We start from the raw sequence: 4808 nt of genomic DNA on the forward strand, positions 1-4808 counted from the left end.
CCAAAGCCACCTATGAGATTTACTTATGAGAAACCTGGTCATCCATCTTTTGAACCAGTTACCATCATGCACCATGGCATGGTCATCCAACTCAAGTTAAACCCTCCAGACCAAGACAACAAACCAAGGAAAAAGTCCAAAACATCCCAAAGGTATATGGAGGAGGATAAAAGGAATCACCCTTTCAAGTTGAAGAGGGACAAAAGGTGTGATGAGGACATCTACACATTCAGAAGAGGGAGGGTGTAGCCCTGTACAAAATTCCTATAAGTTACAGAGTATAAAAGATCATAAACAGTGTAACACACACACACAAAAGAAGAAAAGTTCATAAATAGAGTTCATGTTAGTTAAAATTGGTTAAAAGGTGTACTGGTTAAAAGTATAAATATAATATTTAGAGTTTAATAAATAAGACTATTTACAGTCAAAGTTAAATTCATATAAAAGTCTTTAAGTTTCATCTGAGAGAAAAGTAGAGAAGAAGAGCTGTGTTTATCTGTGTAACCTAACCTGTTACCTGTCACATGTCAATCATTTAATTCCTGTTTTGCTTTTGGTTGTGTTAGTACTTGAGCCAATCAGAGTAACATCACTGTGTAAGGGGCGGGACTAGTGGGACAGGTTTGTGTGAGGAATAGCGAGCACGCAGAGGAAAAAGGACAGACGCTATAATGAGAGAGCTAATGAAGGAGGCATCGTGGTGTGGGAAGCATTAATGTTTTGTTATGAAGGTCGACTACTCGTGGTCCTGACAAAAAAACGTTGGTGTGACCTGCAAGAGGTGAATATGATTGTGTATGCCTGTAATTTTGTGCTATATCGAACTGTTATAGTTAAGAGACTGGATGTATAACGTGGTTAGCGACATGCTAGCTAGAGGTAGCATTTGTGCCAATGTGTTCATATGTTGTAGTTTTAGCATTGTGATATCTCTAAAGCTAAAGCAAAGCTAACGCTAATTCAATAAGAGATAGTGTTTGATAATGTGGTTAAATTCAGATAATATGCTCTAAGGAGACGGACGTTGGTGAAAGAGAGAAAGAGAGAGACGGGTTTCCAACCGAATGCCCTGTTGTTTCTACCCTGCTGTTCTGCGTGCCCTGCTGCTGTGCCGTGACTTTCTGTGCTGTGCTTCTACCTTTGCCATTACCATCGCCATTACCTTTGCCATTACCATCGCCATTACCATTGCCTTTGCTGTACTGACTTAACCTGGATTCGTGAGTACTAACATTCACATGCACGTGCTTTTTTTGTTTATGCTCAGTTCTGAGTGAAGCGGCCATTCCAGTTTTTAGGCCCCACCGCACACAAAGTGTCGTCAAACAGGCCTGCAACGAGTTTGGACATTTCTCAGAGGGAATAAATAATTGTTTAACTTCAATATAACCACAGAAAAGGTTTTCCTTTTGGGAAAGTGAAGTTTTTCCTTTTAAGTTTTATTTTTTTCTTCCATCTCTTTTCATGCCTATGTGATTTGTTTTTTTATTTTATTCTAAGATACATTTATCTTCTATTTCATGTTGTAAATAAATACTTGTGAATATTTTTGCAACTAAAATACAGTTGTGGTGGTCTTTATAAGAATAGCCAAGAGTATTACAAATATACATTTATTAAGTAACAAACAAAACAAGTTGTATTTCCCTACAACGAGCCCAGTCCCAGTCTCATTGTATTAACCACTCCAGCTTTATTTTCTAACTACATGGGACCTGGGTTACATGTGTCCTCAGGGATTGAGGCAATGACGACAGGGGGGCTGGTGCAATGCCTCTGTCCCAACACCTCATCCATGAGGATAAACCAGGGCCAAGTTTCAGCAGTGGGTTTCCCACTCACACCCTCACCTGTCCCAGGACACTTGCAATCCTAAGGGCAGAGCAAATGAACCATGGCTTGTTAACAACAACAGCACAATACATTTCAGCAAAGATGTGTGTATTAATTGTATAAATAATTATAATAATAATAATACATTTTTTGTGCCTGTATAGGAGTTACGTTCCCCAGACCCATTTTTTCCTGAATTGTTCTAAAAAAGCAGAAAAGGGTAACACAGGGGTGCAATCTTAAGTGCATTGTTAACACTGCAAAATATGACACATCAAGACATGCAAAATATACTTAATATTTCTGTATACTCAAATTTGGTTAAAACCACATAGCTTGCATGACTGCACTTCAAAAACACATAAAAGTGAAACCCCACTGCCTTATCTACTGCTTTTCTTATTGTTTTAGGCTTTATGGGGTGAGGGATATTTCTTATAATACACAAGTGAGATAGACTAGTGCAAATATTACAAATAGGTCGTTAAACTAATAACGTTATTGCCACAAGTTTTGCCTCAAACTACCTGACAAATGAAGCCACGCAATGGTGACGAAGGAGTTAAGATGAAGTTTATAAGAAACTTTAACCCTGGTTTGGCTAGATATTTGAGTAAATGAAAACATAATACTTACATTTAAATGTGAATTTGCTGTCCACCACCGATCTCCAGTCTCGGCCGCCTTTAAAAATAAATAAATAAATGCTGTCGTCAACGGCGCGCAATGATTTATGGGGTAGAATAGGGTAGGATAGGCCGCTAAGTGTTCATTTATGTATCCTTCTTTCACGGGGAAACGAAGGGCGCATTTGGCGTCGCTTTTGAATCAGGGTAGCCTTCGTCGCGCCGCGATGACGCAACCGGCCTTCAAATACGACCTTCCAAGGATGCAGAATTGAATTGGGACGTCCTTCGTCGCGCCGCTGTGATGCAATCAGCCTTCAAATACGGCCTTCGGAGGATGCAGCCTTCACATTGGGACACAGCTATAGTGTCTAGTCTCAGCCACGGACTGTTGGCTGAACGTCTGATGCATACGGCACACTTTTCTGGAAACACTTCAGGAGTTTCGAAGTCGCGATCTGATTGGTTGAATACAGGATGTCCGGGAGACTTGTGTGTTGCGTTTTTATCGGTCCGCCGGAAAACAAATGCCGTGACGCCAAAACCCCTCGTGGAAGAAGAAAGCCTTGTGTTTACAACTGTGACAATGAGCGCTTACCAGGATCAACTAAACGCTGGATTTTCAAAAGTGTGTGAAGTTCGCGGCTCCACTGTTGCAGTAAACTTGCATAACGTTCTTGAATTAATCATTTATTAGATGCACACCGGTCTGTTATTGTAGGGACATTGCCATTATATTGTCACACCCCTAAACATGACGCGGAACAAAGCAAACTTTGGCTAAGGCTAAGCGAGACTATATAGTGTCAGTAGTGTTTAGTGTGACACAGACGGCCAGATTAAACACTAGAAGAGTCTTGACATGAACACTGCTTCAAATGACCAAAAACACTAGATTAATCTGTCCTTTAACTGAACATTACAAGTGTTCAGCCTTTTACTCCTGCACAGGTATTTTACACAAATGAACACGAGTGAGGAAAATATCACCAGATAAAACCAGTTCAAAAACAAGTGTTCAACCATAACTGTTGAAATATGACTTTCAGAGCAATAAAGGGCTTTTAAAAAATCATTTTTGCAAGATTTATTCGTGTTTGTGTGTGTGTGTGTGAGAGTGTCATGATCCGGGTTTCTTTCTCTCTGTTTTCCTCCTCATCTTTCACACACGCACACACACGCTCAGCTGGTCCTCATCATATCAGCGCTCGCGCTGCGCACACACTCACTCCCATTCATGTTTTCTCTCGCTCACTCTACACCTGTTCCCTCTTTTCCCCTAATTCACTCTGCTTCTTCTAGTCACTGTTTTCTCTGCTTCCTTGCCAGATTATTGTTGAACGTTGAGCCTTCGCTCAGTCTCTTCGTTGGCTATCTCACCTGTACCATCTCTCACGAGAAGTTACTTCGACCTGTCCTGTCCTGTCCTGTCCTGTCCTGTCTTGTCGTGAGTTATTTGTTGGAGCATTAACATTGTTCTCTGCCCAGTTTACCCGCTGTTTGTGGTCCTCCACCTTACCAGCCACCTGAGAGTTTCTTCCACCTGGTTCAGGGACTGTGCTCTGTTGCTGCTCGCTACTTCACTTGCACTGGATTCTCCGTTCCTGCTGTTCTTCAGTCAAGCATTATTATTTTGTGTTGAATACAGATCTGCGTCTGCTGACGGCAGTCTCCTTTGTTACTAGTTACGGAGAATAAACTCTATTATTGCTTTCACCTCTGCTTTTGGGTCCTCTGTACTAAATCCTGACTGTGTGTGTGTGTGTGTGTGTGTGTGTGTGTGTGTGTGTGTGTGTTGTTTTATGGTGCATTATAAACACCTTTTACCTTATTTTAATTATTATAAACCAAATCGTGTACAAGCTTTAACTGCAGGAGGCGCAATGGCAAGGCATCTAACACCGGAGAGGCCGTCCTTGGTGAATCAGTGTCTGACTGACATTATCTTTCCAGTCCATCTACTTTTTGACATCTTCAGAAAACCCCTCCTGGAAACTCCCAGGACATGTTCATATAAAGCCTTTCGCTTCTTCTTCCTCCTTCTTCGTTGTATTCTGTGTCTCGTCCGCAACATATATGACGGTAATGCTTGGATTTTTATTATTTCTTTGGCAAACCTCTTTCTAATACATGTTTTGTTCCTCACTATGCTTTTTAATAAATGCTTAAAACATTAAGTGTGGGATGTTTTTCTTTATAAACCACTTTCTTAACAAACCATTTTACAAAAACAATTGCAGTTTTTTTCTTTATAAACCACTTGCTTCATATATGATTATTACAAGTGTCTTTCTTTATATAACACTTCCTTAATAAATCGTTTAACAACAACTTCTGGTGTCTTGC

Source organism: Leuciscus leuciscus, assembly GCF_965113295.1.
Source record: "Leuciscus leuciscus genome assembly, chromosome: 6".
NCBI lineage: Eukaryota > Metazoa > Chordata > Actinopteri > Cypriniformes > Leuciscidae > Leuciscus > Leuciscus leuciscus.